This window comes from Pseudophryne corroboree, chromosome 10 (genome assembly GCF_028390025.1).
Source record: "Pseudophryne corroboree isolate aPseCor3 chromosome 10, aPseCor3.hap2, whole genome shotgun sequence".
NCBI classification, from domain to species: Eukaryota; Metazoa; Chordata; class Amphibia; order Anura; family Myobatrachidae; genus Pseudophryne; species Pseudophryne corroboree.
The window spans coordinates 382,416,666-382,442,723 of NC_086453.1; the positions used below are offsets into that span (position 1 = coordinate 382,416,666).

Sequence of the window (26,058 nt, forward strand, 5' to 3'; positions counted from 1 at the left end):
TAGTGGTTCAAACCAATGAGATTTTAGGAAGTCCAAAACCACATTTAGATCCCACGGTGCCACTGGAGGCACCACAGGAGGCTGAATATGCAGCACTCCCTTAACAAAGGTCTGGACTTCAGGGACTGAAGCCAATTCTTTTTGAAAGAAAATTGACAGGGCCGAAATTTGAACCTTAATAGATCCCAATTTGAGAGCCATTGACAATCCTGATTGCAGGAAATGTAGGAATCGACCCAGTTGAAATTCCTCCGTCGGAGCACTCCGATCTTCGCACCACGCAACATATTTTCGCCAAATTCGGTGATAATGTTGCACGGTTACTTCCTTCCTTGCTTTAATCAAAGTAGGAATGACTTCTTCCGGCATGCCTCTTTCCTTTAGGATCCGGCGTTCAACCGCCATGCCGTCAAACGCAGCCGCGGTAAGTCTTGAAACAGACAGGGACCCTGCTGAAGCAAGTCCCTCCTTAGAGGTAGAGGCCACGGATCTTCCGTGATCATCTCTTGAAGTTCCGGGTACCAAGTCCTCCTTGGCCAATCCGGAACCACTAGTATCGTTCTTACGCCTCTTTGCCGTATAATTCTCAATACTTTTGGTATGAGAGGCAGAGGAGGAAACACATACACCGACTGGTACACCCAAGGCGTTACCAGCGCGTCCACAGCTATTGCCTGCGGATCTCTTGACCTGGCGCAATACCTGTCCAGTTTTTTGTTGAGGCGAGACGCCATCATGTCCACCATTGGTCTTTCCCAACGGGTTACCAGCATGTGGAAGACTTCTGGATGAAGTCCCCACTCTCCCGGGTGAAGATCGTGTCTGCTGAGGAAGTCTGCTTCCCAGTTGTCCACTCCCGGGATGAACACTGCTGACAGTGCTATCACATGATTCTCTGCCCAGCGAAGAATCCTTGCAGCTTCTGCCATTGCCCTCCTGCTTCTTGTGCCGCCCTGTCTGTTCACATGGGCGACTGCCGTGATGTTGTCCGACTGGATCAATACCGGTTTTCCCTGAAGCAGAGGTTCTGCCTGGTTTAGAGCATTGTATATTGCTCTTAGTTCCAGAATGTTTATGTGAAGAGACGTTTCCAGGCTCGTCCATACTCCCTGGAAGTTTCTTCCTTGTGTGACTGCTCCCCAGCCTCTCAGGCTGGCGTCCGTGGTCACCAGGATCCAATCCTGTATTCCGAATCTGCGGCCCTCCAATAGATGAGCACTCTGCAACCACCACAGAAGAGACACCCTTGTCCTTGGAGACAGGGTTATCCGTAGGTGCATCTGAAGATGCGACCCTGACCATTTGTCCAACAGATCCCTTTGGAAAATTCTTGCGTGGAATCTGCCGAATGGAATCGCTTCGTAAGAAGCCACCATTTTTCCCAGGACTCTTGTGCATTGATGTACAGACACCTTTCCTGGTTTTAGGAGGTTCCTGACAAGCTCGGATAACTCCTTGGCTTTTTCCTCCGGGAGAAAAACCTTTTTCTGAACCGTGTCCAGAATCATCCCTAGGAACAGCAGACGAGTTGTCGGCATTAACTGGGATTTTGGAATATTCAGAATCCACCCGTGCTGTTTTAGCACTTCTTGAGACAGTGCTAATCCCATCTCTAGCTGTTCTCTGGACCTCGCCCTTATTAGGAGATCGTCCAAGTATGGGATAATTAATACGCCTTTTCTTCGAAGAAGAATCATCATCTCGGCCATTACCTTTGTAAAGATCCGAGGTGCCGTGGACAATCCGAACGGCAGCGTCTGAAACTGATAGTGACAGTTTTGTACGACGAACCTGAGGTACCCCTGGTGTGAGGGGTAAATTGGAACGTGGAGATACGCATCCTTGATGTCCAAGGATACCATAAAGTCCCCCTCTTCCAGGTTCGCTATCACTGCTCTGAGTGACTCCATTTTGAACTTGAACTTCTTTATGTACAGGTTCAAGGACTTCAGATTTAGAATAGGCCTTACCGAGCCATCCGGCTTCGGTACCACAAAAAGAGTGGAATAATACCCCTTCCCTTGTTGCAGAAGAGGTACCTTGACTATCACCTGCTGAGAGTACAGCTTGTGAATGGCTTCCAACACCGTCTCCCTTTCGGAGGGGGACGTTGGTAAAGCAGACCTCAGGAAACGGCGAGGTGGATCTGTCTCTAATTCCAACCTGTATCCCTGAGATATTATCTGCAGGATCCAGGGATCTACTTGCGAGTGAGCCCACTGCGCGCTGTAATTTTTGAGACGACCGCCCACCGTCCCCGAGTCCGCTTGAGAAGCCCCAGCGTCATGCTGAGGCTTTTGTAGAAGCCGGGGAGGGCTTCTGATCCTGGGAAGGAGCTGCGTGTTGCTGTCTCTTCCCTCGACCTTTGCCTCGTGGCAAATATGAATAGCCCTTTGCTCTCTTATTTTTAAAGGAACGAAAGGGCTGCGGTTGAAAAGTCGGTGCCTTTTTCTGTTGGGGAGTGACTTGAGGTAGAAAGGTGGATTTCCCGGCTGTAGCCGTGGCCACCAAATCTGATAGACCGACTCCAAATAACTCCTCCCCCTTATACGGCAAAACTTCCATATGCCGTTTTGAATCCGCATCGCCTGTCCACTGTCGCGTCCATAAAGCTCTTCTGGCCGAAATGGACATAGCACTTACCCGTGATGCCAGTGTGCATATATCCCTCTGTGCATCACGCATATAAAGAAATGCATCCTTTATTTGTTCTAACGACAGTAAAATATTGTCCCTGTCCAGGGTATCAATATTTTCAATCAGGGATTCTGACCAAACTACCCCCGCACTGCCCATCCAGGCAGTTGCTACAGCTGGTCGTAGTATAACACCTGCATGTGTGTATATACTTTTTTGGATATTTTCCATCCTCCTATCTGATGGATCTTTAAGTGCGGCCGTCTCAGGAGAGGGTAACGCCACTTGTTTAGATAAGCGTGTTAGCGCCTTGTCCACCCTAGGAGGTGTTTCCCAGCGCTCCCTAACCTCTGGCGGGAAAGGGTATAATGCCAATAATTTCTTTGAAATTATCAGCTTTTTATCAGGGGCAACCCACGCTTCATTACACACGTCATTTAGTTCTTCTGATTCAGGAAAAACTATAGGTAGTTTTTTCATACCCCACATAATACCCTGTTTAGTGGTACCTGTAGTATCAGCTAAATGTAACGCCTCCTTCATTGCCAAAATCATATAACGTGTGGCCCTACTGGAAAATACGGTTGATTCGTCACCGTCACCACTGGAGTCATCGCCTGTGTCTGGGTCTGTGTCGACCGACTGAGGCAAAGGGCGTTTCACAGCCCCTGACGGTGTTTGAGTCGCCTGGACAGGCACTAATTGATTGTCCGGCCGTCTCATGTCGTCAAACGACTGCTTTAGCGTGTTGACACTATCCCGTAGTTCCATAAATAAAGGCATCCATTCTGGTGTCGACCCCCTAGGAGGTGACATCCCCATATTTGGCAATTGCTCCGCCTCCACACCAATATCGTCCTCATACATGTCGACACACACGTACCGACACACAGCAGACACACAGGGAATGCTCCTAATGAAGACAGGACCCACTAGCCCTTTGGGGAGACAGAGGGAGAGTTTGCCAGCACACACCAAAAGCGCTATATATATATCAGGGATAGCCTTATAATAAGTGCTCCCCTATAGCTGCTTTGTTATATAAAAATATCGCCATAAATTTGCCCCCCCTCTCTGTTTTACCCTGTTTCTGTAGTGCAGTGCAGGGGAGAGACCTGGGAGCCGTCCTGACCAGCGGAGCTGTGAGAGGAAATGGCGCCGTGTGCTGAGGAGATAGGCCCCGCCCCTTTTCCGGCGGGCTCGTCTCCCGCTATTTTGAGAAATCAGGCAGGGGTTAAATATCTCCATATAGCCTCTAGGGCTATATGTGAGGTATTTTTAGCCTTTATAGGTACTATTTTGCCTCCCAGGGCGCCCCCCTCCCAGCGCCCTGCACCCTCAGTGACTGCCGTGTGAAGTGTGCTGAGAGGAAAATGGCGCACAGCTGCAGTGCTGTGCGCTACCTTTAGAAGACTGCAGGAGTCTTCAGCCGCCGATTCTGGACCTCTTCTGTCTTCAGCATCTGCAAGGGGGCCGGCGGCGCGGCTCCGGTGACCATCCAGGCTGTACCTGTGATCGTCCCTCTGGAGCTTGATGTCCAGTAGCCAAGAAGCCAATCCATCCTGCACGCAGGTGAGTTGACTCCTTCTCCCCTCAGTCCCTCGCTGCAGTGATCCTGTTGCCAGCAGGAATCACTGTAACATAAAAAACCTAGCTAAACTTTCTCTAAGCAGCTCTTTAGGAGAGCCACCTAGATTGCACCCTTCTCGGCCGGGCACAAAAATCTAACTGGAGTCTGGAGGGGGGTCATGGGGGGAGGAGCCAGTGCACACCACCTGATCGGAAAAGCTTTACTTTTTGTGCCCTGTCTCCTGCGGAGCCGCTATTCCCCATGGTCCTTTCAGGAACCCCAGCATCCACTAGGACGATAGAGAAATATAATGTGCCGGTCACACACCCTCATGTGTCAGTCTGGATGGTGATAGTCAGGTCCTGTGCTACCTGTGCTCTGATTATATATAATGTGCCGGTCACACACCCTCATGTGTCAGTCTGGATGGTGATAGGTCCTGTGCTACCTGTGCTCTGATTATATATAATGTGCCGGTCACACACCCTCATGTGTCAGTCTGGATGGTGATAGGTCCTGTGCTATCTGCGCTCTGATTATATATAATGTGCCGGTCACACACCCTCCTGTGTCAGTCTGGATGGTGATAGGTCCTGTGCTACCTGCGCTCTGATTATATATAATGTGCCGGTCACACACCCTCCTGTGTCAGTCTGGATGGTGATAGTCAGGTCCTGTGCTACCTGCGCTCTGATTATATATAATGTGCGGGTCACACACCCTCATGTGTCAGTCTGGATGGTGATAGGTCCTGTGCTACCTGTGCTCTGATTATATATAATGTACCGGTCACACACCCTCCTGTGTCAGTCTGGATGGTGATAGGTCCTGTGCTACCTGTGCTCTGATTATATATAATGTGCCGGTCACACACCCTCCTGTGTCAGTCTGGATGGTGATAGTCAGGTCCTGTGCTACCTGTGCTCTGATTATATATAATGTGCCGGTCACACACCCTCCTGTGTCAGTCTGGATGGTGATAGTCAGGTCCTGTGCTACCTGTGCTCTGATTATATATAATGTGCCGGTCACACACCCGCATGTGTCAGTCTGGATGGTGATAGTCAGGTCCTGTGCTATCTGCGCTCTGATTATATATAATGTGCCGGTCACACACCCTCCTGTGTCAGTCTGGATGGTGATAGGTCCTGTGCTACCTGTGCTCTGATTATATATAATGTGCCGGTCACACACCCTCATGTGTCAGTCTGGATGGTGATAGTCAGGTCCTGTGCTACCTGTGCTCTGATTATATATAATGTGCCGGTCACACACCCTCATGTGTCAGTCTGGATGGTGATAGTCAGGTCCTGTGCTACCTGCGCTCTGATTATATATAATGTGCCGGTCACACACCCTCATGTGTCAGTCTGGATGGTGATAGGTCCTGTGCTACCTGCGCTCTGATTATATATAATGTGCCGGTCACACACCCTCATGTGTCAGTCTGGATGGTGATAGGTCCTGTGCTACCTGCGCTCTGATTATATATAATGTGCCGGTCACACACCCTCCTGTGTCAGTCTGGATGGTGATAGTCAGGTCCTGTGCTACCTGTGCTCTGATTATATATAATGTGCCGGTCACACACCCTCCTGTGTCAGTCTGGATGGTGATAGGTCCTGTGCTACCTGTGCTCTGATTATATATAATGTGCCGGTCACACACCCTCCTGTGTCAGTCTGGATGGTGATAGGTCCTGTGCTACCTGCGCTCTGATTATATATAATGTGCCGGTCACACACCCTCCTGTGTCAGTCTGGATGGTGATAGGTCCTGTGCTACCTGCGCTCTGATTATATATAATGTGCCGGTCACACACCCTCATGTGTCAGTCTGGATGGTGATAGTCAGGTCCTGTGCTACCTGTGCTCTGATTATATATAATGTGCTGGTCACACACCCTCCTGTGTCAGTCTGGATGGTGATAGTCAGGTCCTGTGCTACCTGCGCTCTGATTATATATAATGTGCCGGTCACACACCCTCATGTGTCAGTCTGGATGGTGATAGGTCCTGTGCTACCTGCGCTCTGATTATATATAATGTGCCGGTCACACACCCTCATGTGTCAGTCTGGATGGTGATAGGTCCTGTGCTACCTGCGCTCTGATTATATATAATGTGCCGGTCACACACCCTCATGTGTCAGTCTGGATGGTGATAGTCAGGTCCTGTGCTACCTGCGCTCTGATTATATATAATGTGCCGGTCACACACCCTCATGTGTCAGTCTGGATGGTGATAGGTCCTGTGCTACCTGCGCTCTGATTATATATAATGTGCCGGTCACACACCCTCATGTGTCAGTCTGGATGGTGATAGGTCCTGTGCTACCTGCGCTCTGATTATATATAATGTGCCGGTCACACACCCTCATGTGTCAGTCTGGATGGTGATAGGTCCTGTGCTACCTGTGCTCTGATTATATATAATGTGCCGGTCACACACCCTCCTGTGTCAGTCTGGATGGTGATAGTCAGGTCCTGTGCTACCTGTGCTCTGATTATATATAATGTGCCGGTCACACACCTTCCTGTGTCAGTCTGGATGGTGATAGGTCCTGTGCTACCTGTGCTCTGATTATATATAATGTGCCGGTCACACACCCTCCTGTGTCAGTCTGGATGGTGATAGGTCCTGTGCTACCTGTGCTCTGATTATATATAATGTGCCGGTCACACACCCTCATGTGTCAGTCTGGATGGTGATAAGTCCTGTGCTACCTGCGCTCTGATTATATATAATGTGCCGGTCACACACCCTCATGTGTCAGTCTGGATGGTGATAGGTCCTGTGCTACCTGTGCTCTGATTATAAATAATGTGCCGGTCACACACCCTCATGTGTCAGTCTGGATGGTGATAGGTCCTGTGCTACCTGTGCTCTGATTATATATAATGTGCCGGTCACACACCCTCCTGTGTCAGTCTGGATGGTGATAGGTCCTGTGCTACCTGTGCTCTGATTATATATAATGTGCCGGTCACACACCCTCATGTGTCAGTCTGGATGGTGATAGGTCCTGTGCTACCTGTGCTCTGATTATATATAATGTGCCGGTCACACACCCTCATGTGTCAGTCTGGATGGTGATAGGTCCTGTGCTACCTGTGCTCTGATTATATATAATGTGCCGGTCACACACCCTCCTGTGTCAGTCTGGATGGTGATAGTCAGGTCCTGTGCTACCTGTGCTCTGATTATATATAATGTGCCGGTCACACACCCTCCTGTGTCAGTCTGGATGGTGATAGTCAGGTCCTGTGTTACCTGCGCTCTGATTATATATAATGTGCCGGTCACACACCCTCATGTGTCAGTCTGGATGGTGATAGTCAGGTCCTGTGCTACCTGCGCTCTGATTATATATAATGTGCCGGTCACACACCCTCCTGTGTCAGTCTGGATGGTGATAGGTCCTGTGCTACCTGTGCTCTGATTATATATAATGTGCCGGTCACACACCCTCCTGTGTCAGTCTGGATGGTGATAGGTCCTGTGCTACCTGTGCTCTGATTATATATAATGTGCCGGTCACACACCCTCATGTGTCAGTCTGGATGGTGATAGGTCCTGTGCTACCTGCGCTCTGATTATATATAATGTGCCGGTCACACACCCTCATGTGTCAGTCTGGATGGTGATAGGTCCTGTGCTACCTGCGCTCTGATTATATATAATGTGCCGGTCACACACCCTCCTGTGTCAGTCTGGATGGTGATAGGTCCTGTGCTACCTGTGCTCTGATTATATATAATGTGCCGGTCACACACCCTCATGTGTCAGTCTGGATGGTGATAGGTCCTGTGCTACCTGTGCTCTGATTATATATAATGTGCCGGTCACACACCCTCATGTGTCAGTCTGGATGGTGATAGTCAGGTCCTGTGCTACCTGTGCTCTGATTATATATAATGTGCCGGTCACACACCCTCATGTGTCAGTCTGGATGGTGATAGTCAGGTCCTGTGCTACCTGCGCTCTGATTATATATAATGTGCCGGTCACACACCCTCCTGTGTCAGTCTGGATGGTGATAGTCAGGTCCTGTGCTACCTGCGCTCTGATTATATATAATGTGCCGGTCACACACCCTCCTGTGTCAGTCTGGATGGTGATAGTCAGGTCCTGTGCTACCTGTGCTCTGATTATATATAATGTGCCGGTCACACACCCTCATGTGTCAGTCTGGATGGTGATAGTCAGGTCCTGTGCTACCTGCGCTCTGATTATATATAATGTGCCGGTCACACACCCTCCTGTGTCAGTCTGGATGGTGATAGTCAGGTCCTGTGCTACCTGCGCTCTGATTATATATAATGTGCCGGTCACACACCCTCCTGTGTCAGTCTGGATGGTGATAGGTCCTGTGCTACCTGTGCTCTGATTATATATAATGTGCCGGTCACACACCCTCCTGTGTCAGTCTGGATGGTGATAGTCAGGTCCTGTGCTACCTGTGCTCTGATTATATATAATGTGCCGGTCACACACCCTCCTGTGTCAGTCTGGATGGTGATAGTCAGGTCCTGTGTTACCTGCGCTCTGATTATATATAATGTGCCGGTCACACACCCTCATGTGTCAGTCTGGATGGTGATAGTCAGGTCCTGTGCTACCTGCGCTCTGATTATATATAATGTGCCGGTCACACACCCTCCTGTGTCAGTCTGGATGGTGATAGGTCCTGTGCTACCTGTGCTCTGATTATATATAATGTGCCGGTCACACACCCTCCTGTGTCAGTCTGGATGGTGATAGGTCCTGTGCTACCTGTGCTCTGATTATATATAATGTGCCGGTCACACACCCTCATGTGTCAGTCTGGATGGTGATAGGTCCTGTGCTACCTGCGCTCTGATTATATATAATGTGCCGGTCACACACCCTCATGTGTCAGTCTGGATGGTGATAGGTCCTGTGCTACCTGCGCTCTGATTATATATAATGTGCCGGTCACACACCCTCATGTGTCAGTCTGGATGGTGATAGTCAGGTCCTGTGTTACCTGTGCTCTGATTATATATAATGTGCCGGTCACACACCCTCATGTGTCAGTCTGGATGGTGATAGTCAGGTCCTGTGTTACCTGTGCTCTGATTATATATAATGTGCCGGTCACACACCCTCCTGTGTCAGTCTGGATGGTGATAGGTCCTGTGCTACCTGTGCTCTGATTATATATAATGTGCCGGTCACACACCCTCCTGTGTCAGTCTGGATGGTGATAGGTCCTGTGCTACCTGTGCTCTGATTATATATAATGTGCCGGTCACACACCCTCATGTGTCAGTCTGGATGGTGATAGGTCCTGTGCTACCTGCGCTCTGATTATATATAATGTGCCGGTCACACACCCTCATGTGTCAGTCTGGATGGTGATAGGTCCTGTGCTACCTGCGCTCTGATTATATATAATGTGCCGGTCACACACCCTCCTGTGTCAGTCTGGATGGTGATAGGTCCTGTGCTACCTGTGCTCTGATTATATATAATGTGCCGGTCACACACCCTCATGTGTCAGTCTGGATGGTGATAGGTCCTGTGCTACCTGTGCTCTGATTATATATAATGTGCTGGTCACACACCCTCCTGTGTCAGTCTGGATGGTGATAGTCAGGTCCTGTGCTACCTGCGCTCTGATTATATATAATGTGCCGGTCACACACCCTCATGTGTCAGTCTGGATGGTGATAGGTCCTGTGCTACCTGCGCTCTGATTATATATAATGTGCCGGTCACACACCCTCCTGTGTCAGTCTGGATGGTGATAGGTCCTGTGCTACCTGCGCTCTGATTATATATAATGTGCCGGTCACACACCCTCCTGTGTCAGTCTGGATGGTGATAGTCAGGTCCTGTGCTACCTGTGCTCTGATTATATATAATGTGCCGGTCACACACCCTCATGTGTCAGTCTGGATGGTGATAGTCAGGTCCTGTGCTACCTGTGCTCTGATTATATATAATGTGCCGGTCACACACCCTCATGTGTCAGTCTGGATGGTGATAGTCAGGTCCTGTGCTACCTGTGCTCTGATTATATATAATGTGCCGGTCACACACCCTCATGTGTCAGTCTGGATGGTGATAGTCAGGTCCTGTGCTACCTGTGCTCTGATTATATATAATGTGCCGGTCACACACCCTCCTGTGTCAGTCTGGATGGTGATAGGTCCTGTGCTACCTGTGCTCTGATTATATATAATGTGCCGGTCACACACCCTCCTGTGTCAGTCTGGATGGTGATAGGTCCTGTGCTACCTGCGCTCTGATTATATATAATGTGCCGGTCACACACCCTCATGTGTCAGTCTGGATGGTGATAGGTCCTGTGCTACCTGCGCTCTGATTATATATAATGTGCCGGTCACACACCCTCATGTGTCAGTCTGGATGGTGATAGGTCCTGTGCTACCTGTGCTCTGATTATATATAATGTGCTGGTCACACACCCTCATGTGTCAGTCTGGATGGTGATAGGTCCTGTGCTACCTGTGCTCTGATTATATATAATGTGCTGGTCACACACCCTCATGTGTCAGTCTGGATGGTGATAGTCAGGTCCTGTGCTACCTGCGCTCTGATTATATATAATGTGCCGGTCACACACCCTCATGTGTCAGTCTGGATGGTGATAGTCAGGTCCTGTGCTATGATTATATATAATGTGCTGGTCACACACCCTCCTGTGTCAGTCTGGATGGTGATAGGTCCTGTGCTACCTGTGCTCTGATTATATATAATGTGCCGGTCACACACCCTCATGTGTCAGTCTGGATGGTGATAGTCAGGTCCTGTGCTACCTGCGCTCTGATTATATATAATGTGCCGGTCACACACCCTCCTGTGTCAGTCTGGATGGTGATAGGTCCTGTGCTACCTGCGCTCTGATTATATATAATGTGCCGGTCACACACCCTCATGTGTCAGTCTGGATGGTGATAGGTCCTGTGCTACCTGCGCTCTGATTATATATAATGTGCCGGTCACACACCCTCATGTGTCAGTCTGGATGGTGATAGGTCCTGTGCTACCTGTGCTCTGATTATATATAATGTGCCGGTCACACACCCTCCTGTGTCAGTCTGGATGGTGATAGGTCCTGTGCTACCTGTGCTCTGATTATATATAATGTGCTGGTCACACACCCTCCTGTGTCAGTCTGGATGGTGATAGTCAGGTCCTGTGCTACCTGTGCTCTGATTATATATAATGTGCCGGTCACACACCCTCATGTGTCAGTCTGGATGGTGATAGGTCCTGTGCTACCTGTGCTCTGATTATATATAATGTGCCGGTCACACACCCTCCTGTGTCAGTCTGGATGGTGATAGGTCCTGTGCTACCTGTGCTCTGATTATATATAATGTGCCGGTCACACACCCTCATGTGTCAGTCTGGATGGTGATAGTCAGGTCCTGTGCTACCTGTGCTCTGATTATATATAATGTGCCGGTCACACACCCTCCTGTGTCAGTCTGGATGGTGATAGTCAGGTCCTGTGCTACCTGTGCTCTGATTATATATAATGTGCCGGTCACACACCCTCATGTGTCAGTCTGGATGGTGATAGGTCCTGTGCTACCTGTGCTCTGATTATATATAATGTGCCGGTCACACACCCTCATGTGTCAGTCTGGATGGTGATAGGTCCTGTGCTACCTGCGCTCTGATTATATATAATGTGCCGGTCACACACCCTCATGTGTCAGTCTGGATGGTGATAGGTCCTGTGCTACCTGCGCTCTGATTATATATAATGTGCCGGTCACACACCCTCCTGTGTCAGTCTGGATGGTGATAGTCAGGTCCTGTGCTACCTGTGCTCTGATTATATATAATGTGCCGGTCACACACCCTCATGTGTCAGTCTGGATGGTGATAGTCAGGTCCTGTGCTACCTGTGCTCTGATTATATATAATGTGCCGGTCATACACCCTCCTGTGTCAGTCTGGATGGTGATAGGTCCTGTGCTACTTGCGGTGGGGCAGAGACCTGTTGTGTCCTCACCGCTGCCGCTCTTATGAAATGATTGTATCTCTCCAGCTATTGAGACAAGAAACCCATTGCACCATTACTTCCACCAAAGAGTTGCAGCCGCTTCCTTCCCCGTATGTGGAGCTTCTTAACCAATACTCAGATAATGAAATAATTACCCTTCACTTGCTGTAGGTTTCACATCTCTCCTTGGGGGTCATCCATCAAAAGTAGAGAGAGGCAGAAATAGTTCAGCATGTATCTAAAGGGCCCTACACATTGGCCGATCCGCCGCCGAGCTGCCCGACGGCGGATACGGCCGACGGGCGACCCGGCGGCGGGGGGGCAGTGACAGGGGAAGTGAAGTATTTTCACTCCCCCCGTCACCCGGCTGCATTGAAGTGCAGGCAAATATGGACGAGATCGTCCATATTGGCCTGCATGTACAGCCGACGGGGGACCAGCGATGAACGAGCGCGGGGCCGCGCATCGTTCATCGCTGGAGCCTCCACACTCAAAGATATGAACGGTATCTCGTTCATTTATGAACGAGATCGTTCATATCTTTGGCTGATGTCGGCCAGTGTGTAGGGCCTATTAATGTAATGCTATATGGGTTGGTTACGATATCCCGGCACACAGCATGCCGACAGGGAGAATCCCAGCGTTGAAAATCCCAACTGATTTTGGTAGTTATTGTAACCCTAATCCTCACCTAACACCAGTGCCAGATTAAGGTCTTAATGGGCCTGGAGCTGAAATTTTTGGAGGGCCTGTTGTGTGCTTCCTCAGGGCTGTGATCGGGGCTACGGATATGGGTGCGTGACTAGTGCTGTATTTAAATATATGTATATATGCGTGTGTGTATGCGTGTTTGAAAATAAAATAAAAAATCTATCTATATATCTTTATCTCTCTCTATATCTAGCTCTCTAGAGAGAGTCACTGGGGGGAATTTATTTTTTGGGTGACCATAAGTAATGGGCGCCCAATGGAACTATTCAATTGTATTGCCATGACTGCATGATTTCTGCTCGCAGTCTCTTGAGGTGGTAAGCAGAAATCTGTGAACAATTGGCTGTTGGATCGCCCAAACTGCTATTTTGGCAGCATGACCAATAGTTTAGACTGGTTTAGCCACATTATGCAGTTTTACCAAGTGCTTCTAAGTGATAAGCAATAGGTGGCCATAGCCTTCACTTTCATTTGCATTACAACTGAATAGCTCTGTCGAGCTGCCATTAATTATGGGCATGCAAGAAACAACTGGATTCAACTCGCTAAGGGGGTCATTCAGACCTGATCACAAGCTAGGATTTTTTGCTACGCTGCGATCAGGTCAGAACTGCGCGTCATACGGTTACAAAGCGGATTGTTGCAGAGTGATGGATTGTATGAAGAATCCATTCGCCCAGCCGATCACAAGGAGATTGACAGGAAGAAGGCGTTTGTGGGTGGCAACTGACCGTTTTCAGGGAGTGGTAGGAAAAATGCAGGCGTGTCCAAGCGTTTGCAGGGCGGGTGTCTGATGTCAATTTTGGGACCAGACAGGCTGAAGTGATCGCAGCGGCTGAGTAAGTCCTGGGCTACTCAGAAACTGCTAAAAACTTTTTTTGTGCAGTTCGGCTGCACAGGCGATCACACACTTGCAAAGCGAAAATACACTCCCCTATAGGCGCCGACTATCTGATCGCAGCGCTGCAAAAAGTAGCTAGCGAGCGATCAACTCGGAATGATCCCCTATGACAAAGGACACAATATGTCTAATCAAAATAGATATGTAAGTGTGTTTGTGTGTATGTATGTATGTATGTGTATATATATATATATATATATAATAAGAATTTACTTACCGATAATTCTATTTCTCGGAGTCCGTAGTGGATGCTGGGGTTCCTGAAAGGACCATGGGGAATAGCGGCTCCGCAGGAGACAGGGCACAAAAGTAAAGCTTTCCGATCAGGTGGTGTGCACTGGCTCCTCCCCCTATGACCCTCCTCCAAGCCAGTTAGGTACTGTGCCCGGACGAGCGTACACAATAAGGGAGGAATTTTGAATCCCGGGTAAGACTCATACCAGCCACACCAATCACACCGTACAACTTGTGATCTAAACCCAGTTAACAGTATGATAACAGCGGAGCCTCTGAAAAGATGGCTCACAACAATAATAACCCGATTTTTGTAACTATGTACAAGTATTGCAGATAATCCGCACTTGGGATGGGCGCCCAGCATCCACTACGGACTCCGAGAAATAGAATTATCGGTAAGTAAATTCTTATTTTCTCTATCGTCCTAGTGGATGCTGGGGTTCCTGAAAGGACCATGGGGATTATACCAAAGCTCCCAAACGGGCGGGAGAGTGCGGATGACTCTGCAGCACCGAATGAGAGAACTCCAGGTCCTCCTTAGCCAGGGTATCAAATTTGTAGAATTTAGCAAACGTGTTTGCCCCTGACCAAGTAGCTGCTCGGCAAAGTTGTAAAGCCGAGACCCCTCGGGCAGCCGCCCAAGATGAGCCCACCTTCCTTGTGGAATGGGCATTTACATATTTTGGCTGTGGCAGGCCTGCCACAGAATGTGCAAGCTGAATTGTATTACACATCCAACTAGCAATAGTCTGCTTAGAAGCAAGAGCACCCAGTTTGTTGGGTGCATACAGGATAACAGCAAGTCAGTTTTCCTGACTCCAGCCGTCCTGGAACATATTTTCAGGGCCCTGACAACATCTAGCAACTTGGAGTCCTCCAAGTCCCTAGTAGGTGCAAGGCACCACAATAAGCTGGTTCAGGTGAAACACTGACACCACCTTAGGGAGAGAACTGGGGACGAGTCCGCAGCTCTGCCCTGTCCGAATGGACAAACAGATATGGGCTTTTTTGAGAAAAAACCACCAATTTGACACTCGCCTGGTCCAGGCCAGGGCCAAGAGCATGGTCACTTTTCATGTGAGATGCTTCAAATCCACAGATTTGACTGGTTTTAAACCAATGTGATTTGAGGAATCCCAGAACTACGTTGAGATCCCACAGTGCCACTGGAGGCACAAAAGGGGGTTGTATATGCAATACTCCCTTGACAAACTTCTGGACTTCAGGAACTGAAGCCAATTCTTTCTGGAAGAAAATCGACAGGGCCGAAATTTGAACCTTAATGGACCCCAATTTGAGGCCCATAGACACTCCTGTTTGCAGGAAATGCAGGAAACGACCGAGTTGAAATTACTTTGTGGGGCCTTCCTGGCCTCACACCACGCAACATATTTTCGCCACATGTGGTGATAATGTTGTGCGGTCACCTCCTTTCTGGCTTTGACCAGGGTAGGAATGACCTCTTCCGGAATGCCTTTTCCCTTAGGATCCGGCTTTCCACCGCCATGCCGACAAACGCAGCTGCGGTAAGTCTTGGAACAGACCTGGTACTTGCTGAAGCAAGTCCCTTCTTAGCGGCAGAGGCCATAAGACCTCTGTAAGCATCTCTTGAAGTTCCGGGTACCAAGTCCTTCTTGGCCAATCCGGAGCCATGAGTATAGTTCTTACTCCTCTACGTCTTATAATTCTCAGCACCTTAGGTATGAGAAGCAGAGGAGGGAACACATACACCGACTGGTACACCCACGGTGTTACCAGAACGTCCACAGCTATTGCCTGAGGGTCTCTTGACCTGGCGCAATACCTGTCCCGTTTTTTGTTCAGACGGGACGCCATCATGTCCACCTTTGGTATTTCCCAACGGTTTACAATCATGTGGAAAAAACTTCCCGATGAAGTTTCCACTCTCCCGGGTGGAGGTCGTGCCTGCTGAGGAAGTCTGCTCCCCAGTTTCCATTCCCGGGATGAAACACTGCTGACAGTGCTATCACATGATTTTCCGCCCAGCGAAAAGTCCTTGCAGTTTTTGCCATTGCCCTCCTGCTTCTTGTGTCGCCCTGTCTGTTTACGTGGGCGACTGCCGTGATGTTTTTCCCACTGGATCAATACCGGCTGACCTTGAAGCAGAGGTCTTGCTAAGCTTAGAGCATTATAAATTTACCCTTAGCTCCAGTATATTTATGTGGAGAAAAGTCTCCAGACTTGATCACACTCCCTGGAAATTTTTTCCTTGTGTGACTGCTCCCCAGCCTCTCGGGCTGGGCTCCGTGGTCACCAGCATCCAATCCTGAATGCCGAATCTGCGGCCCTCTAGAAGATGAGCACTCTATAACCACCACAGGAGAGACACCCTTGTCTTTGGATATAGGGTTATCCGCTGATGCATCTGAAGATGCGATCCGGACCATTTGTCCAGCAGATCCCACTGAAAAGTTCTTGCGTGAAATCTGCCGAATGGAATTGCTTCGTAGGAAGCCACCATTTTTACCAGGACCCTTGTGCAATGATGCACTGTTTTTAGGAGGTTCCTGACTAGCTCGGATAACTCCCTGGCTTTCTCTTCCGGGAGAAACACCTTTTTCTGGACTGTGTCCAGAATCATCCCTAGGCACAGCAGACGTGTCGTCGGGATCAGCTGCGATTTTGGAATATTTAGAATCCACCCGTGCTGTTGTAGCAGTATCCGAGATAGTGCTACTCCGACCTCCAACTGTTCCCTGGACTATGCCCTTATCAGGAGATCGTCCAAGTAAGGGATAATTAAGACGCCTTTTCTTCGAAGAAGAATCATCATTTCGGCCATTACCTTGGTAAAGACCCGGGGTGCCGTGGACAATCCAAACGGCAGCGTCTGAAACTGATAGTGACAGTTCTGCCCCACGAACCTGAGGTACCCTTAGTGAGAAGGGCAAATTTGGGACATAGAAGGTAAGCATCCCTGATGTCCCGGGACACTATATAGTCCCCTTCTTCCTGGTTCGTTATCACTGCTCTGAGTGACTCCATCTTGATTTGAACCTTTGTAAGTGTTCAAAAAAAATTTTTAGAATAAGTCTCACCTAGCCTTCTGGCTTCAGTACCACAATATAGTGTGGAATAATACCCCTTTTCTTGTAGTAGGAGGGGTAATTTAATTATCACCTGCTGGGAATACAGCTTGTGAATTTTTTCCCATACTGCCTCCTTGTCGGAGGGAGACCTTGGTAAAGCAGACTTCAGGAGCCTGCGAAGGGGAAACGTCTCGACATTCCAATCTGTACCCCTGGGATACTACTTGTAGGATCCAGGGGTCCTGTACGGTCTCAGCGCCATGCTGAGAACTTGTCAGAAGCGGTGGAACGCTTCTGTTCCTGGGAATGGGCTGCCTGCTGCAGTCTTCTTCCCTTTCCTCTATCCCTGGGCAGATATGATCTTATAGGGACGAAAGGACTGAGGCTGAAAAGACGGAGTCTTTTTCTGCAGAGATGTGACTTAGGGTAAAAACGGCGGATTTTCCAGCAGTTGCCGTGGCCACCAGGTCCGATGGACCGACCCCAAATAACTCCTCTTCCTTTATACGGCAATACACCTTTGTGCCGTTTGGAATCTGCATCACCTGACCACTGTCGTGTCCATAACATCTTCTGGCAGATATGGACATCGCATTTACTCTTGATGCCAGAGTGCAAATATCCCTCTGTGCATCTCGCATATATAGAAATGCATCCTTTAAATGCTCTATAGTCAATAAAATACTGTCCCTGTCAAGGGTATCAATATTTTTAGTCAGGGAATCCGACCAAGCCACCCCAGCTCTGCACACCCAGGCTGAGGCGATCGCTGGTCGCAGTATAACACCAGTATGTGTGTATATACTTTTTATGATATTTTTCCAGCCTCCTGTCAGCTGGTCCTTGAGGACGGCCCTATCTATAGACGGTACCGCCACTTGTTTTGATAAGCGTGTGAGCGCCTTATCCACCCTAAGGGGTGTTTCCCAACGCGCCCTAACTTCTGGCGGGAAAGGGTATACCGCCCATAATTTTCTATCGGGGGGAACCCACGCATCATCACACACTTTATTTAATTTATCTGATTCAGGAAAAACTACGGTAGTTTTTTCACATCCCACATAATACCCTCTTTTGTGGTACTTGTAGTATCAGAAATATGTAACACCTCCTTCATTGCCTTTAACGTGTGGCCCTAATAAGGAATACGTTTGTTTATTCACCGTCGACACTGGATTCAGTGTCCCTGTCTGTGTCTGTGTCGACCGACTAAAGTAAACGGGCGTTTTAAAACCCCTGACGGTGTTTTTGAGACGTCTGGACCGGTACTAATTGTTTGTCGGCCGTCTCATGTCGTCAACCGACCTTGCAGCGTGTTGACATTATCACGTAATTTCCTAAATAAGCCATCCATTCCGGTGTCGACTCCCTAGAGAGTGACATCACCATTACAGGCAATTGCTCCGCCTCCTCACCAACATCGTCCTCATACATGTCGACACACACGTACCGACACACAGCACACACACAGGGAATGCTCTGATAGAGGACAGGACCCACTAGCCCTTTGGAGAGACAGAGGGAGAGTTTACCAGCACACACCAAAAACGCTATAATTATATAGGGACAACCTTATATAAGTGTTTTCCCTTATAGCATCTTTTTTATATATTTCTAACGCCAATTTAGTGCCCCCCCTCTCTGTTTTAACCCTGTTTCTGTAGTGCAGTGCAGGGGAGAGCCTGGGAGCCTTCCCTCCAGCCTTTCTGTGAGGGAAAATGGCGCTGTGTGCTGAGGAGATAGGCCCCGCCCCTTTTTCGGCGGCCTCGTCTCCCGCTCTTAACGGATTCTGGCAGGGGTTAAATATCTCCATATAGCCTCCGGAGGCTATATGTGAGGTATTTTTTGCCAAAATAGGTATTCATTTGCCTCCCAGGGCGCCCCCCTCCCAGCGCCCTGCACCCTCAGTGACTGCCGTGTGAAGTGTGCTGAGAGGAAAATGGCGCACAGCTGCAGTGCTGTGCGCTACCTTTAGAAGACTGAGGAGTCTTCTGCCGCCGATTCTGGACCTCTTCTTACTTCAGCATCTGCAAGGGGGCCGGCGGCAAGGCTCCGGTGACCATCCAGGCTGTACCTGTGATCGTCCCTCTGGAGCTGATGTCCAGTAGCCAAGAAGCCAATCCATCCTGCACGCAGGTGAGTTCACTTCTTCTCCCCTAAGTCCCTCGTTGCAGTGATCCTGTTGCCAGCAGGACTCACTGTAAAATAAAAAACCTAAGCTAAACTTTTCTAAGCAGCTCTTTAGGAGAGCCACCTAGATTGCACCCTTCTCGGCCGGGCACAAAAATCTAACTGGCTTGGAGGAGGGTCATAGGGGGAGGAGCCAGTGCACACCACCTGATCGGAAAGCTTTACTTTTGTGCCCTGTCTCCTGCGGAGCCGCTATTCCCCATGGTCCTTTCAGGAACCCCAGCATCCACTAGGACGATAGAGAATATATATATATATATATATATATATATATATATATATATATACACACACACACACACACACACACACACACACACACACACACACACTATGCTGTTACTGGGAGTGCCATACCGAAAAAAAACTCCTCACCTCAGGAGGCCCGGGCCACCTTCATGGAGAATCCTGCTGTCAATGCTGCCAGTGCTTCCTGGTGTAGTGGTGGCAAGGCGGCACACTCAGAGCCGGCCCTAACCAGTTTGATGCCCAAGGCAAGATTCTAGCTGGTGGCCCCTAGCATCGCCCGCTAGTTCCGCCTCTGACCAGCACCCTTCTCCCAGCATCGCACCCAACAGTACAGATCACAGCAGCAGCCAGCAACACCCATCATCCCTCATAAAGGGGACGAGAGGGATAGAGAGACAACGGGGTGAGAGAGAGGAGAGAGAAAGGGAGTAGAGAGAAAGAGAGAGAAAGGGACACAGATAGCAGGGTAGAGAAAGCAGGGTGAGACAGAAGAGAGAGAGGTGAGAGGGGGAGTGGGAGAGGGTTGAGAGAGAGGGGGAGCAGGGTTTAAGAGAGGGGAGGGAGAAGAGAACAAAAGAAAGAGAGATAGGTAGAAAGAAGGTTAGAGAGAAAGAAAAATAGGGAGAGAGAGAAAAAGAGAGCGAGGTGAGACAGAGGGAGGGGTGAAAGGAGAGAGCAGGAGAGAGAGAAATAAAAAGAATGAAAGAGAGGGGAGACAGAGAGGAAGGATGAGATATAATGGAAAGAAAGAAAGAAAGAAAGAGAGAAAGAAAGAAAGAAAGTTGAGATAAGTGGGTGAGAGGTTTGAAAGAGGGAGAGGGGAGCGGGGGAGAGGAGGCAGGGAAGAGAGAATGAGAGGGAGAGAAAAGAATGAGAGAGAGAGGTAGAGAGAGGTGAGACAAAGGAGGGGGTGAGAGAAAGGAAGGGGGAGAGGAAAGAGGTGACAGAGTGTGTGTGAGAGAGAGAGAGAAAGAGAGAGGAGAGAGAAAGGGGAGAGAAAGAGGTGAGACAGACAGCAGGGTAGAGAAAGCAGCGCAAGAGAGTCGAGAGGAGGAGAAAGAAAAAAAGACAGAGAAAGAAAGAGAGACAGACGGTTGTGAGAGTGGGGGAGCAGGGTGTAAGAGAGAGGGAAAGAGAGCAAAAGAAAGCGAGGGAGAGAGGGTTAGAGAGAGAAAGTATGAGAAAGAAAAAGGTGAGACAGAGAGGTAGTGTAAGAGAGAGGGTTGAGAGAGAGTGGGATGGGTGGAGAGCAGGGGGGAGAGAGAGAGAATTAGAGAGACAGGGAGGATGCGAGACAAAGTTGAGTAAGACAGGGGTGTGTGAACGAGGGAGGGTCAGAGAAGAGGGAGCAGGGTATAGAGAGAAAGGTGACAAAGAAAGTGAGAGAGAAAGAAAGAGCAAGACAGAGAAATGAGAGAAAGAAAAGAGAAACGAGAGAGAGAGTTAGAGAGAGAGAGAGAGAGAGAGAGAGAGAAGGGGGTGACAAAGAGGGGGGTGGGGGGATACAGAATGAAAGAAAAAGAAAGAGGGAAACAGTGGAGGTGAGAGAGACCAGGGTTGAGAGAGGGGAAAGAGAGAAAAAGAGAGAGGTGAGACGGATGGAGGATTGAGAGAGAGGGGGTACAGATGGCCCTGTGTACTTAGCTCTGTCCCCCTGCCCCCAGTACAAGTGACACTGTGCGTCCCTCCCTTCAGTGAAACGGCACTGTGTACCTCGGGCAGTAGTGGGTCCCCCTTCTCATCAGTGACAGGAAAAGCGGGTCCCCTTTCTTCTCCGGCAGCAGTGGGTCCCTTCTTCTGTTTTTTGTTGGATCATGACGTCGGGCAACAGCGTCAGAGAGTGGTAAAAAAGGTGAGTGCGGCTGGACTGGCTGGACCATCTCCTCCTGCTAGTACTGCTGCATGCCCCTTCATGGCACCACACTGCCGCAGGTCCCTGCTTGAAAAAAAAAAAAAAAAGTGGCAGAAACAACATGGGGTGGCTCCGACAGTGCCTCCAGTCACCCCACACAGCCTGTTCCCCCCCAGTCACCCCCCCTTACTCACACACACACAGCCTGTTACCCCCAGCCACACACCCCTCCCCACACACACACAGCCTGTTCCCCCCAGCCACACACCCCCTCCCCGCACATACACAGCCTGTTCCCCCTAGTCACACACACACAGCCACCACCAGCCAAGTCATGCCCCCCCTCCCCTCACACGGCCTGTTACCCCGCAGTCACCCCCACACACACGCAGCCTGTTCACCCTAGTCACACACACAGCCACCCCCCAGCCAAGTCATCCCCCCTCCCCTCAAACTCACACGGCCTGTTACCCCCAGTCACCCTCACACACAGACAGCCTGTTACCCCCAGTCACCCCCACACACAGACAGCCTGTTACCCCCAGTCACCCTCACACACAGACAGCCTGTTACCCCCAGTCACCCTCACACACAGACAGCCTGTTACCCCCAGTCACCCCCACACACACGCCGCCTGTTCCCCCTAGTCACACACACTCACATACACACACACAGCCACCCCCCAGCCAAGTCATCCCCCCTCCCCTCAAACTCACACAGCCTGTTACCCCCAGTCACCCACACACACAGCCTGTTACCCCGTCACCCCCCCCAACACACACACAGCCTGTTACCCCCAGTCACCCCCACAGCCTGTTACCCCCAGTCACCCCCCCACACACACAGCCTGTTACCCCCCAACACACACAGCCTGTTACCCCCAGTCACCCCCCCCCCCCCCCCCACACACACGCACAGCCTGTTAGGGTGCATACACACGGTGAGATTCGGACTTATCCGATTCTCACCGTGCGACAGGGGGCCGGGTCGGCACTTAGCCAGTATCGCAAGCACATAATAACTGTGCTTGCGATGCTGGCTATGTGCGATTTCAATCCTGACTATCTCTTCTATAGAGATAGTCAGGATTGACTTGCCTGCACAGCCTATTTTTTCTTCCGATGCCGACCGCGCGGGGCCGCGCATCGGCATCGGATCGGGATCGCAAGGTGACTGTCACCTTGCGATCTGCACTATATTTTCTTCCGATTCTGACTATATAGTCAGAATCGGAAGAAAATATCTTACCGTGTGTACACACCTTTACTCGCAGTCATCCCCTCACCCACACACAAACAGCCTGTTATCCCCCCAGTCACACCCACACAGCTGTTACCCCCAGTCATCCCCCCCACACACACACAACCAGTTACCCCCAGTCACCCCCTCCCACACACACACACACCCTGTTACCCCCAGTCACCCCCTCCCACACACACACACCCTGTTACCCCCAGTCACCCCCTCCCACACACACACACACCCTGTTACCCCCAGTCACCCCCTCCCACACACACACACACCCTGTTACCCCCAGTCACCCCCTCCCACACACACACACACACCCTGTTACCCCCAGTCACCCCCCCCCACACACACGCACAGCCTGTTACTCGCAGTCATCCCCTCCCCCACACACAAACAGCCTGTTATCCCCCCAGTCACACCCACACAGCTGTTACCCCCAGTCACCCCCCCCCCACATACACACACACACAACCAGTTACCCCCAGTCACCCCCTCCCACACACACACACACACACACACACACCCTGTTACCCCCAGTCACCCCCTCACACACACATCCTGTTACCCCCCAGTCACCACCCCACACACACATCCTGTTACCCCCAGTCACCCCCCCACACATACAGCCTGTTATCCCAGTAACCCCCCCACACATACAGCCTGTTATCCCAGTCACCACACATACACTCAGCCTGTCCCCTCGCCCCACACACACACATGTATTCTGTACCTGTCACCTCCAAGTCCCCACAGAGGAAGCAGTGAGGGGCAGGCCACACACAGACTACCGCCGACGCCAGGAGCCAAGCAAAATCGGGGGCGTGGCCTAACATCGGACCCCCCGTGGCCACGCCCATTTTTATGAATTATTTTATTTTATTTTTTTATTTTATTTATGACCTGGCTGGAGGCGGAGCTACCGGGACTCCGGAAGAAAGGCGGAAACACTGACTGGTGTTACGTCACTGCCTGTGCGGCGCAGGGAGGGTTAGTGACCCCTTCCACTCCGCCGCCCATGAAGTTTGTGCCTGCGGTGGCCTTTGTGCGTGGGTGCCACAGAAGGAGGGGAGGTGGTCGGAGGGTGGCAATTGCAGGCTGCTGTAGCAGGAAAAATGTTTCCTGTCTACAGCCGCAGCACAGTAGATGCAGTGGGCCTATTTTGATGGGGGGCCTGGAGCTGCAGCTCCATCCGCCCCATTGTTAATCCGGCCCTGCCTAACACCCCTCCCGAAGCCTAGCCCTAACCCACCAATCCTGCAGCCTAGCCCTGACCCTCCCCTCCCGAAGCCTAGCCCTGAACCACCAATTCCGCAGCCTAACCCTGACCCACTATCCCGCAGCCTAGCCCTGACCCTCCCCTCCTGCAGCCTAGACCTAACCCACCAATCCCACAGCCTAGCCCTGGCCCTCCCCTCCTGCAGCCTAGCCCTAACCCACCAATCCCGCAGCCTAACCCTAACCTCCCCTACCCACAGCCAGACCCTAACCTCCCCTCCCACAGCCTAACCCTAACATCTCCCCTCCCGCAGCCTAACCCTAACCTCCCCTACGCACAGCCTGACCCTAACCTCCCCTCCCACAGCCTAACCCTAACCCTCCCCTCCCGCAGCCTAACCCTAACCTCCCCTCCCGCAGCCAAACCCTAACCTCCCCTCCCGCAGCCTAACCCTAACCTCCCCTCCCGCAGCCTAACCCTATCCTCCCCTCCCGCAGCCAAACCCTAACCTCCCCTCCCGCAGCCTAACCCTAACCTCCCCTCCCGCAGCCTAACCCTAACCTCCCCTCCCGCAGCCAAACCCTAACCTCCCCTCCTGCAGCCTAACCCTAACCTCCCCTCCCGCAGCCTAACCCTAACCTCCCCTCCACAGCCTAACCCTAACCTCCCCTCCCGCAGCCTAACCCTAACCTCCCCTCCACAGCCTAACCCTAACCTCCCCTCCCGCAGCCTAACCCTAACCTCCCCTCCCGCAGCCTAACCCTATCCTCCCCTCCACAGCCTAACCCTAACCTCCCCTCCACAGCCTAACCCTAACCTCCCCTCCCGCAGCCTAACCCTATCCTCCCCTCCACAGCCTAACCCTAACCTCCCCTCCACAGCCTAACCCTAACCTCCCCTCCACAGCCTAACCCTAACCTCCCCTCCCGCAGCCTAGCCGCTCCTCCATCCCCCTGCCTCATGCCTTGAACATCTCAGCTTTGCTTGCATACTGCCATCAGGCTACCTCCCGCTTGCTTGCACCTCATGTCATCTGTCTGTCGACCCTTCCCACTAGATTGTTAGCTCTTCAGAGCAGGGCCCTCTTTCCTCTTGTTGTCTAAGCCCTCTTCTCGACACATATCACTCGCAGCTCTCTACTACTCAGCGACCATCTTTACCGCTTTGACAATGCTAAATTCCTTTGTCGTATAACCAACCCTTATGAAGCTAAGAACACTGTACGCTGTTTACTTAAGAAGTACCGTAATGGTACGCTATCTGCGTAGCGATCGCTCAGCCGTAGGCGAGACGCTCAAGCGTCACGTTCGCTCGCGGCCCAGTGATCACAGGACACGTTATTGGTTAAGTCTAGGGGAAAGATTCGCTGTTACGTAGTGTACGCTAGAGACCACGAGGAGGTCACCAGCGATGCAGACGCTTACAACACTTTACCTTGATATTAAACCTTATACCAATGAAACACACAGAATACCTTAATGTGAGTACAGGGTGTAAATGCAACCTTGTGTAACCTGACTACCTACAAAGCTGTTTGAGCGTCACCGACGCTCAAATGAACACTTAACACTATAGTAAATACACAAATACTGATTTAGGGTTCCAAAGCCTATTATCTGTATTATATCTAGTATACTTGTAAAAGAGTAACACAGTACAAATGATACACTACAATATAACAAAGACTTCCTAACCAAACACCTAACTAAGGGATAAACTACAATACTATCCTGGTCTAACACAATACAATACAATACTATAAAGTTTAGTCTAGGGGAGATATGAGAGAAAAGAGAAAATAGAGAGAGAGAGAGATAGACACAGAGAGAGAGAGAGGAATTGGCTCACAGAAAGACAATGATTACGGAGAGAACTTACGCACAAAGGGTATGATCGCCAGCGCCTCGATATCCAGCTCCCGATTATCAGCAGATAACCGTTGATGAGAGAGTGAGAGCTGGATGTGGTTGGTCTGCCTATTTATGCCCCACACACAATGCAATCTCCTAGTCCCTACAATCCTACAGTTTATTGGACACAGGAATTCGGCCCTGTACTGTAACCAAAGGTCATAGGTTGATTCATACAGGTGGGCTGTGCTGATTTCCAACAGCTCAGGTGGGTGGGGAACTGGGTTTCCCGCCGCATACCTGAGTATGTGCAAATCATAGAAATGGACATAAACTTCTT

General features: G+C 50.4%; 1 long non-coding RNA gene across 1 annotated transcript in view; it reads right to left on the bottom strand.

The window, feature by feature from the left end:
• LOC134965700 (uncharacterized) overlaps window positions 1-23,460 on the bottom strand; it is a 137,848-nt gene extending 114,388 nt beyond the window's left edge. The window contains exons 1-2 of the long non-coding RNA XR_010188501.1: window positions 23,383-23,460; window positions 21,266-21,488 (exon numbers count right to left, since the gene is read on the bottom strand). This is a non-coding gene — a long non-coding RNA (uncharacterized LOC134965700). The remainder of the gene's footprint in view (window positions 1-21,265; window positions 21,489-23,382) is intronic.
• Window positions 23,461-26,058: the final 2,598 nt, after the last annotated feature.